General features: G+C 37.4%; 1 protein-coding gene across 4 annotated transcripts in view; it reads left to right on the forward strand.

Annotated features, from left to right (window-relative positions):
- Positions 1–12698, forward strand: part of CADM2 (cell adhesion molecule 2) — a 619460-nt gene that overhangs the window by 462695 nt on the left and 144067 nt on the right. The window lies entirely within an intron of this gene.

The following is a 12698-nucleotide window of genomic DNA, read 5'->3' on the forward strand; positions in this document are numbered from 1 at the left end:
GATTTTTTTTATACTTTTAACAATGGCAAGAAGTCTCTATTTTCAGAACAAAAAATGCAGACAAAAGAAGGACAGTTTTTCATAATAAAATGTAATTACTTCTATATAAAATTTCTAAGGATGTGCTCTTAAAAGGAACTGATCTCTTTAAGAAAGCTAAGAGCTATACTGTGATAAGGAGAAGCATTTCAGCTAATGCACACTTCAGCAAATATAAAAAGCCTCTATTCCACTCATGTACTTCATTCACATACTTTACTCTTATCCTGCCCCAAGGAAGACAAGATGGCTGAAATATTGGCAGATTTCTGCACCTGAAATAACAATAAAATACTCTGTTATCACTAGAAATGTGCTGTGAAGTTCACTGGCTAGAGAGGTCTTCTATATTACCAAAGCAATAAGACATGCTAGGGTGTGCAGTTCTGAGTTTTGGGGCAGATTCAGGTACAGAGGAATGATCCGAAGACAAATAATTTTAACAGCAGGAATGGGCCTGTAGCACAGTGGTGTACACTGACACGTGTCTTGTTATAATATATATAACTGCATTGTAATGCAGTTGTAATAGAGGAAAGAGAGGGGAGTTTTCTTCACTTTATGACTCATTGTGCCTACATTGACCAGTGTTAAATATACTGCCAAAGCTCAACTTTAAAGCAAAATGATTTATTGAAACTTGGAAAATATATTTGTCATCAGTCAAAGCCATTCAAGTAGGGGAAGGGAAGCTGTACTTTTTAGTAGCCAGTGAGAAGGTCAGAATTGAACCTTCTATATCAAATGCCATGGTGACTATATCAAATACCAAGTCCAATTGTGTGGACTTAAAATGGAGGGACTTAAAAAGCATATAGAAATGCCAGTTCCGTTCAGCTGCTCCAGCCAAAGGTTTTCTTTCTGTCCCAGCTTCTGCTGTACCAACACTCTGTAACTCCAAGATGAATGGAGTAGTTGAAACTCAGCTAAGTTATATTTCTATGTCAATAAAGGGAATATTTTACACTCTGGAAGGAGAACTGGACCTCCACTTTTCTCAGGTACCTAGCAGTACTTTACAGCCAATGTTAGTTGGAAGGAAAAGTCACTGTGTGGGATTTGAAAGCATAGGCCTGCTGGGCTAAAGTGATTCCAGACAGGGTCAAACAACAAACCTGGACCCAAAGCAGAAGCAGATCATGCATTTCTCAGCCATAAAACCAGTCTATGCAGGATAGCAGGCTAGCCTCAGGAGGAAACACATATTGCTTCTCAGTACTGTGCCTCTCAATGTTATTTTCTGTATGAGAGGTAGTGTAAATCAGGCCTGTGTAGCTCCTCCAGAGAAAGGAATAAGTTGCAAGGCAGTATGACTCTATAGGGTTCCTTCTTCAATTGTTCAAGGTTCTTGAGTAATAAAGCAGAATAATTTGAGGTTTACAGGCATTGCATCCTCAGGTGAACACACACACTCTTATTTAAGGAAATATTCAGAAAATGCTATCTCCTATGATTTTAATAACACAGACTTCCTCACTGGATTATTCTGCAGAACTCCAAAGCATATTTAGTTCATTTCAGGATATTTTCTACCAGGTGCTTCTTACAGAATAATTGGGGCAATAACCAAATAATAGCCAAATAAGTCACTTTGGGCTTCACTATGTAAGCTGTTCCTTGTTTGCTTTCTTTGTAGCTTTACCTGCCTTACAAGATCTGTGTGCTAAAATTAAATGGCGCTGCTTCGTTGTTGTGCCCTGTAGAGACCTGTTGTTTTCCATTTTTAGTAGTTCTGAGCTGATATAGTGGGATTTAGTTTTTATTTTTTGAGAGAGTTAATATAAATGTTTGATAATATTCCATTTTTGACCATGATATTGGGTTTTGCAAAACTTAGTTTTCTTTGTAACTGAATTAGACACCTGTCCAGATACTGATACTGTTAATAAATTCCTAGGGCACTATAATATCAGCCATTCTAAATAATTAATTTAAGAAAACAATGCTAACTTTAAAGAAGTTATATTAAAAGTTTGTGAAAAATTGCGAAAGCAATGCCAAAAAAGGCAGTAAGAAATAAGCCACTCCCAAAACCATCAATACGTTTTTCAAACAGAGTGCAAACTGTGTGCCTAGGACTGTGCCTGTTTCTGTTCTGTCAATCACCAACCTTCTTTTATTAGTCTTAGATAGAAGATAAACAACAAGACAGACAGCTTTATGTCCTTTGGCATTTGTGTCACCACCACAGAGTAAGAGGGTATTATGTCATCACTCAAGCCTGTCAAGTTTAGTTTAGTCTGCTGTTTGTCTTAATGATTGTTTTCCTCATTTTTTTCCTTTAGGTTGATACACATACCCATATAGATTGTATATTGTTGATGTTGCTAGAATCAATTTTTCAGACTGAGGTGTCTTTAACTTCGGCCATGGAATTGTCACCCTTTTTCCTGGTGACACCACCAGAGTGGAAACAGAAAAATAAGCTTCTTCCTCACATAATCAGTTCTGGTATACACAGAACTTTTCATAATTCGCACATTGATGTATAAATTGCATTAACATTACACGTAACAAGAACAAAAAAGCTTTTTTAGGTAAGTTCATTCTGTACACCTCTCTTGTGGAATCTGTATAGACTATGGGCAATGTGCATTGATACCTAGTGCCCAGAACCTAACTTTAGTTATTTTGCTTATTATATGTTGAAATAAATGTGAATCTTGCCTGGTGTTTAGCTTTTGTGGACTGAAGAGTCAACACTTGGCTTTTGTTGGTGACTTCTTAACATATGATCAAACTACAGTTTGATAAATAAGAGGACCACCTTGTTTGAGAGTTTCTCTTATGCAGACACAGGATGTGCCCTCCACTTCCTGTGCAGTTGAGTGACCCAGAAGAATTCAGGCACTTGCCCTTATGTATTTGTACTCCCTGGGAGACTTGAACACAGCAACTCAGCTAGGTGCTTGTGATTGCATAATTGAAAGGTTTCAGCAGTGCCCAAAGGTTTTCCTTAGGCACAAAGATTCATGCCTGTGATGTTTGCTATAGTTCATGCACAACTAGAGCTAGATACTGTTACTTAATAAGTTGTCAGAAATACCAGAAACCGAGTACCAATGAAGAGTGCCAGTGAGCATCCTGGATGTTGCTGTAGTGGCTTTTTGACAAGTCTGTCTCAGCTGCCAAATTTATTCCAGTAGAGCTCATCTTACTACAAGATTACACTTGATTTCCATTATCTGATTTGTTCCGTAACGGTACAGATCAGAGTCAACTTTGATTTCATTTTCACAGGGAACAATATATCTTTAATTTTAAAAAGGATGATCAGTGACTATACTGATAGAATATTTCAGGACATCACTTGGCTGCAGCAGTTCACATTGCAGAGCAGTATAATCATCATTCCCTTCCTACTTTGTCCATCACAGTCAGCAATGTTATATATCTAAGCTCATCTGTAGCTCTCTGTCTTGGATATAGGTAGACTGGGGCCAGATCCTCAAGTAGTTCCAGTAGTTCCACAGTCTTTCCTTCCCCTTTCTCTGAATTTAAGCAGTCTCCAAGGAACTTTATCCTCTAAAGTGCTATGGAGGGAGACAAAGGCTTTTTTTTTGCCTTTGTGGCTTTTAGCCACTCAAAGTTTTATGTCTGTAGGTAAAATAGGAAGACAGATTTGCATATGAGAATTTTGTTTTATCTTCATTCCCGGGAGATCAGTCTGGTTGCAGACTCTGCTAATTATTGATATAAAGCTCATGATCTAGATTTTACAGTAGGAGCTTCCCTATGGTCTTCTACAGAACTTTGCTGTGCCTTTGAGTTAGTACTAATCCATATAGCTCTGATTACCCTCCTCTGCCTGGCTTTAAAATGAAATCTGCTGGTGTTCTTAAATTGATAGGATTGTAGTTTTCTGTGCTAGAAATGTTTGATTGTTCTTTTCTTTTTCTTTTTCCTTTTTCATTTGGTGGCATTGAGGGATGGTTGTTTTGTTTTAATCACTTACTGTTTGGTGATACTTTGCAGGATTAAACTATAGAAAATTAAATCTCCAAAGAAAGTTTAAAATTTATGAAACACTGGGGAAAGTCAGCTATGAGCATTATCATACAAAGTTATTATGTGGGTTTTTTTAATTCATAGTTTTATTGAGGGTTAGCAGACTGCCCAGGGTAGTGGTGTAGTAGCCATCCCTGGAGGTATTTAAGGATCGTATAGGCACAGCAGCCAGGGACATGGTTTAGTTAAGGACTTGTCAATGTTAGGCTAACGGTTGGACTGGACGATCTTGAAGGTCTTTTCCAACCAAGATTCTGTGAATCTGTGTTAGTATGTGCTGTATGATTTGGATTTTTTTTTCCCTGCTCTCAGAATGGACTTATTAGAAATGAAGTAATCCAGTATGATACTTGTCTATAACGCATGGAGGGTTGAAAACTATATTCAGTAAGTCTACATTTGCAGGTATTTTGTGGCTGCACCTTTGATAACTGGATAATAGAACTCATTTTTTTGTCCACTAGGAATTATCTTAAATAGATTTCTTTACCTCCAACTGAATCCTGATAACACCATGGGATTGCTGGTCTGAGGAAGAAACATTTTAAATTGCAGTATTGAGTAATTCCTTTCTCAATGTGGAAATAAACCCTAGGTATAGAGGTAATTTGTTGGTCTTTTCATTAGCTCCAAAGATTTAAGTCTCCAGAGTTACCAAAACTCCATTGTTATTGTTATTTCTGACCATGGTGCTGTAATTCAGTGTTGATTGAAAAGGTTTTCTTGGGGACTCAAGCCTTTGGTATCTTACAAGTACAAAGCCACCTAGAAAACAATCCTGGAGCTTTCAAGATCTCATCCATATGTACTCAGAGCAAACATCTGTCAAGCTCCCTTCTCTCCATCTCCTCCTCTTCTGTTGTTCTAACTAGAAACATTATCACTCATGCAAACAATGGGTTCAATTTTTTTTTTTTTCTGGTGAAAGACATGTCCATGGAATGGCTTACTCAACACAGCACTCATTTTCAGAGGAGATCACGTTATTTGGTCAACATTTTAACAATGCAAGGTAGAACTTATCTCTATGGATGTATACTCTGACTCAAATAGTTGTTTTCAGTACACTTTGGCAGAATGCTATGTAGGATATCAGTTGTTCATTATAAGAAAACAATTTAAAAGCCAAAAAGGGGAAAAGGAATGCTTGATTTTTTTTGCTTGTTTGTTTTTCTGTAGTATTACAATATAAGTAAAAACTGTATGAATCAGAGAATCATAGAATAACAGAGTTCGGAAGGAAACTCTGGAGATCATCTTGTCCCACCACCCTGCCCAAGATGGGTCAGACAGGGCAGGTTGTATCAGACTGTCTCCAGTCAGGTTTTGAGTATCTCCAAGTGTGCAGATTCTACAACCTGTATGGGCAACCTGTGAAGGTGTCTGACCACCCTCACAGTATTTTCTGATGCTTAAGATGTATTTCTGCATTTCAATTAGTACTCATTGCCTCTCAGCCTGTCAGTGTGCAGTGTCAGTGGCTCCATCTTCTCTGCTTTCCTGATCAGGTACTTATGAATACCAACATCCCTTAAGACTTTTACAGGGCGAACAGTGCCAGACTCAGACTCTCTGTGTACAGCCAGTGTTCCAGTCCCTTAATTGCCTTTGTGGCCCTATGTTGTGCTCACGTCAATATGTTCCTGTCTCTCTTGTACTGTCTGAGCCCAGAACTGGACACAGTACTTCCAACATGGCCTCACCAGTGCTGAGCAGAGGGGAAGAATCATCTCCTTGGACCTGCTAGCAGTGTTCTTAATGCAGCTCAGGCTGCTGATAAGTGTGAAGTAATTTGACTTTGCAGTTCTTACATTTTTGCAGTTTTTACATTTTTGCACTTCTGTTAGTGAAAAGATAAAATGTACTTAGGAATTTATGTTTGCAAATATTAAAAAATTAATTAATTTTATGTACTTTTCCCTTTTAAAGAGTTACTAGTCAGTATTCCTGATGTATGTTTCATATGCAATTGGTTTAGCCCATTTTCTTATTTCTTTGAGCAGCCTCATTCTTCTGGAGAAATTTTCTATCACACAGAAGAAACAAAATTACTTACTACAGAAAATGGGAAAAGTGTTACTAAGAGAGATGCCAACAGTCTTTTTAATCAAATAAAGATTGATGGGGAGAAAAGGAAGAGACTAAATGCAGGAGAGTGAGAGGTGCCTAGAGAGGTGGTAGAAGCCCCATCCCTGGAAACTTTCAAGAGCAGGTTGGACAGGGCTCTGAAAAACCTGATGTAGTTGAAGATGTTCCTGTTCAATGCAGGACACTTGGACTAGATGACCTTTAAAGGTCCCTTTTAAGCCAAACTGTTCTGTTATTCTAAGAGGAACAAGTAGAGTCAAAGACAGCTTATCCGAAGCTTTGGTGACAAGCACAAATGTGTGCAGTCAGAAAAGATTTCAAAGAAAAAGAAGGATCAAGTGTAAGAGGAATAAAGAATGAGGAAAGGATGGGATCAATGACACAGGACAAATATTGTCTATTGGAAGATAAGCATATACTGAGTATAGTAAAGGCTGTTATAGAGCAAAAAATTAAATATAAAATTAAGTAAGTTCTGGTTGGAGAACTTGGAAACTTGCTTATTAAAGAAGAGCAAGAGGAGGATCTGAGAAAAACATCAAAGTTGGCAAACTGAGTTTGCAAGTGAAACCGAAAACAGAAGAAAAAGGTGATAGAGTTAAAACATTGTGTACCAGAGGAAGTGGGTTTGTTATCTGCATTTTTTTTCCAGAACTGATGAGTCTACCAGGAGCTGAGTAGGATGGAAATGGACATTCAGGTGTAGAGACAATAGACTTTGAATTTTTCTAAATACTTTTTATAACAGAGGTCTTAAGTCTTGTGCCTGGAGAAGAGGAAAAAGTAGCTGAATGCTGGGTAATAAGAATTTAAGCGAATCAGCTCTCAAGTGGAGAGAGGAGAGAGAAGGAGTGAAGAACATGGTATAATTAAAAATGGGATATTATAACTTAGATACCAAAGCCATTCATGTGTCCAATGTTGCAGATTATTACTGGAGCACCCTTTATTACATCTGATCCTGTGAACATATTATCATCCAAATGTGCAATTAACGTCTTTGACAGGCACTTTGTTGACAAACCCATGAAAGAGTACAGTAACTTTCAGTGCCCTGGAGGCCATATACTTTCTTTGCTTGTGCTGTGTCTCAGCCAGCTTGTGAAGCAGAACTAGAAGTCACTTTTGAACCATTCTATACAACTCAGTAGTACAAAGTAAATTCCGAATTTCTTCTTAGACTGTATGTCCCAAAATTAATTGATTTACAGTCAAATAAAAAAATCCACAGAAAACAGTGTGCACTGAAACAATTCCTTACTGTTTTTACATACTCAGTGCTTCCTTTCATATGACAAACATGATATACAGATTTATCCTTTAAAAGTAATAAACTGAAGACAGGTTAGTTATGGTCATTTCTTAGTAAGTTTTAAGACCATACCAGTTAATAAAAGTGCACTGTCAGAACCAATATTATTAATAATCATTTGCCAGGGTGAACAGTAAGTAGCACTCTCTAGCTACGTAGCTGTAAATGCCAGCTACTCTCTATATATGCTTTTCAGATTAATGTCTTTACCTGCTGCAGCAATTTGAACTGCAGAAAGGTGCAACAAGAAGAATAGCTATCCCCAAATCTTAAAAAAGAAAATTACTGCAATAAATATTGTGGGTAGTTTTTTTGTTATTTTGGGGGGGGCATTTTTTTTTTTTTTTTTTTTTTTTTATGGCTTATTTATTTGTTTTGTTGTGTTTTTTTATAAGGGGACAGCCTACATGGCATCAGGCTTGCATCATGTCCTGGGCTGTCAAAAGCATCATGGCCAGCAGGTCGAGGGAAGTAATTCTTTTCCTCTACTCTGCTCTCATGAGACTCCACCTTGAGTAATGTGTCCAGCCCACAATACAGGAGGGACATGGAGCTGTTGGAATGAGTCCAGAGGATGTGCAGACAATAGGAGGACTGGAGCACCTCTTCTATGAAGAGAGGCTGAGAGTGTTGGGGTTGTTCAGCCTGGAGAAAAGGAGGCTTCAGGAGACCTTATAGCAACCTTCCAGTACCTGAAGGGGCCTACAGGAAAGGTGGAGAGGGACTTTTTGCTTGCAAGGGTATGTAGTGGTAGGACAAGGAGTAATATTTTTAAGCTGGAAGAAGGTAGACATAGGTTAGACATTAGGAAGAAATTCTTCAGTGTGAGGGTGGTGAAACTGGCACAGGTTGCCCAGGGAAGTTGAGGATGCCCCTTCCTGGAAGTGTTTAAAGCCAAGTTGGATGGGACTTCGAGCAACCTGGTTTAGTAGGAGGTGTCTCTGCCCATACTGGGGGGGTTGGAACGTGACTATCTTTAAGGTCCAATCCACCCAAACAAGTCTATGATTCTATAAAATGAAAAAGCCAGTATGCCTTCAGCCGTGTTTTTGTCTAGACATCTATGTTAAGCATGGCCAGGTTTCTTCTGCTATACTCAGTGTATTACGTCTGTGTGAATGGCCCCAAAAATGTTGGATATTAAGGGTAAATGCTATGAATGAACTAAGTGCATGATTTGCTTATTCTTCATGTTAAACAATTCCAGGTCTCTTAGCTTCTCTATGTGTGAGAGATTCTTAAATCCCTTAATTATCTGGGTTTTTGTGAGCATTTCTCAGTAATAGTTTCCAGCACACCTGCTTCTGGAAAACTAAGACAAATCCCACAAAAGAGGAAACATCTGTGTACTTGTGGTTGAGAAGCAGATTGCTTGCTGCTAGGCTATATGAGAGGCATAATAAAAATTTAAAGAGCTCTATCATATAAGATGTTAAAACCACCAAAGAACTTTTTGGGAATCCTCTCTGGAATTGTACTAGACTCATCTCCTATCTCTCCTGAGACTTTGTTCCATATTTAAATTCCCTTGGTGGTGAAATCTGTGAGTCATCACTAACAGCACTAACATCTTCAATAGTGAGATATATGTTCGTATTTGACTCTGTGTTGGTACTGGAACCAATTACTAGATTGATTGCAGATACACTCATCAATTATTGATTATTTCTTTGCTGTTTTGTTCAGATTTTGTAATATTTTCGGGACAGTTACCTGTTCTTAATTGGCCTCTGGAGGAAGCTGTTGAGTGCAGTGGGAATTCAGAGAGTCTGACTTCTTGATACAGTTAGGATGCATGAGTATTCCTGATGCATGTCCAGCCAATGTAGCCATCTGCTATAGGAAGAATGATGTTAATTTATGTATCTACTTGAATGATCAAGATGTAAAGAAAGAACACAGGTATCTTATAGCTGTTCTCACATAAAGACAGATCTCATTAATAAATGACATAATTAATAAAAAATCATTAATAAGAAAGTCTCCCCAAATTCTGCTGGAATAATTTGTATGAACAGGACCACACTCTTTAGAAGACTAACTTTCCAAGAAATATGAGGCAATTTTATAAACATGACTCTACCTTGAGTATTACTCAGTCTTGCCACTAAAAACATTTTCAGTATGATGGGATCATGAAATGTAGTGAATGAACAGCACTGTAATGCCACCATCTACAAGGTTAGAGAAATACAGGCATAATACACTTCTGCAGCTTTCTTAAAACATGGTGACCTGCAGCAGAATATGAAAACCACTCTGCACATGGGCAGGTTTATGGAGAACCTGGATTTCCAGTGCTGCTAAGAGTGTAAAATCTTTCCAAGATGTTCTGTGTTCCTTGCCCTCCAGGATTACTTACTTGCATCCAAAGCTGGCAAAAGCAAATGCAAAGGGTCACCAACACTGAGTGTAAAGGCAGCCTTTTGAAGAGGAAAAAGTCACTACACTGTAACTGGTCTTCTTCAAAATATGTAGACTGTCTTGGCAGAGCTCTGTGCTGTTTGATACTTAAACAAGCTCAACTCTGCCTTGGTCAGCAATCATTTAAGTACTGTGAACAAAATTAGTAATATCAATATCGGTATTATGAGAAAAAAAATTGCCTCATCTGGTCTTCACAGAAGAACAAATTTGGAAATCTGTGTACTTTTTCTTAGTTTGCGAAAGCTTTAGGATTTATTTATTCCTTTTACTTCAATAATTTCATTATCTAATGTTTCTCACTTACAATGAACTCTCATTTGGCTTGAAACATACTGTTTCATGTTTTCAGTATTACCCTAAAAACTGAAGAAAAATAAATTGTCTTTCTACCTTCTATTAGTATTTTCTTAGGTAGGTGTGGGCTGTTATTACTACTCTCCGTTATATTATTTTCATTTTTGTTATTATTACTTATGCAGCAGTATTCCATTAGTAGACCTTCAGAAATTGCCTTCCCAACTGAGGGCCTGTTTCTATCTGTAATTTACAATATGTGACACAGTGTGATATGTGCAGTTTTGGAATATTGTAGCATTATTTTTTTGCTTTTACCATAATTGCCAGTATCATTACAACCTAGAATAGGATTCATCTTTTTGAGTGTTGCTGCATTTGAACTTTTATTTAAATAATTTCCTCTATAATCCTCAGGGCTTCTTTCCTGCATTACTGCTTTCAAAATATCAGTCTCCAATTTGGTACATAAGATTACAGTTTTACCAATTACTTTTAACTATTGAATCTCATTTATTTTAATTCTGTCCAACTTTAATTCTGTCCAACTCTTTTCTGCCAGGGGAGGTTCAGGTTGGATATTAGAAAAGATTTCTTCACAGAAAGAGTGATTAAGCATTGGAACAGGCTGCCCAGGGAGGTGGTGAGGGCACCATCCCTGGAGGTGTTCAAAAGAAGGGTAGATGAGGTGCTACAGTGGATGGTTTAGTGGTTAGGGGCTGTAGGGTGGATGGTTGGACTTCATGATGGCTTGATGATCTTAGAGGTCTTTTCCAGATAATTTTTTTGCCAGATAATTTTGCAATTTTAATTTTTGCTTTTGCATATTTGAGAAATATTATTTTTAAAAGTTTTTTTAGACTACCATGCTGTGGCCCATGTCCATTTGCATTAGCATTGTAGTGAATCTTGCAATTCCTCATTGCAGATGGAACCAGGTGATTAGTATTCGTAAGACAAGGACTTATGATCCTGACTAATGTGAATCTTGTTTTATTTTTTGGAGTTACCATTAAACATTGTTCCAACACAATAAAATTATCATCTTCAGAGTTCAAAACCTGTATGTTTTGGAAGGATTTGAAACCTAAATTTCTGATTAAAAAGTGAGGCAGCCCTCATTCCCTCTAAGAAAGTAAATGTTATCCTTTGAAAATCAAAAGGCAAGTACAGTTTCTCTTTAATACCAGAAATAGGCATTATAAACAACCGTTGAAGGGAACTTCTTCTATTTTTGCATGTTGCCATGTTTCTTGAATGCCCTGAAAAAAAGGGACAAACTGAAGAGAATACAGAAAATTATTGTAAGAGAAATGCCATTTAGTGGAGAAAATCTGGCACACAGGAAGGTTTTAGTGTATTTATTTAATTCATGGCAGGCATATAATCATTGTGGCCCTCTCTTGATTGCTTGCACCTCACTTAGCAGATGTATTCAAGATCCTAAGTCATTGTATGTCACCTTAAACTGCTTTTGTTTTATACAAATGGCAGGAAATGCAGAACTGTTGTCATTTCCTGAAGAAATTACCTTGCTGTGTTTTCCTCATAAGTATCTAAGGCTGTTCTTTAAATAAAGCCCACACTGATAAATAATAGATAACATTGTTCAAACAAGTTTTGGCCTTTTCAAGGCAGTAAAGAAAGCACAGAGAAGATGCCTTTGCTAGTAAGACTGTCAGAACCGTTTCTAATGATGGGAGTTTGCTTTACTCCTTGAAATATGCAGTATCCAATAGGCAAAAAAATGGAAGAATTTAACAAGGAGAAAGCCTTGCTGTTCAACATTGTTCTCTAAATAAGATAATCAAATATTTTGATAGAATTTCTCAGATGAAAACCATCTAGTCTTTTCTTAGCAGACTGCAAGCTGAAGCACAAAGTATAAGATGACCAGACGATTAGAGGTAGAAGTGTGTTCCTATTGACCCTATTGTTTCTTCCTTTTGGTTACCAAGTGCTTTAGAAGGGCTTAAAGAGAAATAGAAATGCACTGGAATGAAAGTAAAACTAATCTCCAAGGACTGTTATCTTCTTCCATTTCAAAAGCCTTACTTAGCACCTTCTATAAAACTCAGCGATGCCCTGAACTGATTAAGTACATGAATGGATTGTAAAGTTCAGTGAAGTATCCACAGCCTCTGAGTGACACAAAACAGTGAAATATGATGTTTGAAATGTCTATTTGAACTCATCTGTTTTACTAATCACTTCCTAATGAGGAAAAAAAATCACCAAATATCTGCAAATTGGCCAGAATACTGTTCCACAGCCAGTTAGCCAAGACCTGTCCACAGTCTTGTGACCTTCAATTTTTGTTATTCCTGCTAACTTTACATGAAAATTATGTCATCTTGAAAGGGGTTCAGTGGTACACACGTCAATCAATCTAATAGGTTGCATAGAAATGCCAGATGTATTAGGAAGTATTTTTCCCTCTACGTCAGCATTACCTGTGAAAGTTAACTCAGTTTCAATGTTTCTGTCCCAGTTCATAAATCTGTCAGGACTCCAGACTAATTAAAAGGTA

The sequence above is a fragment of the Heliangelus exortis genome, chromosome 1, assembly GCF_036169615.1.
Source record: "Heliangelus exortis chromosome 1, bHelExo1.hap1, whole genome shotgun sequence".
NCBI classification, from domain to species: domain Eukaryota; kingdom Metazoa; phylum Chordata; class Aves; order Apodiformes; family Trochilidae; genus Heliangelus; species Heliangelus exortis.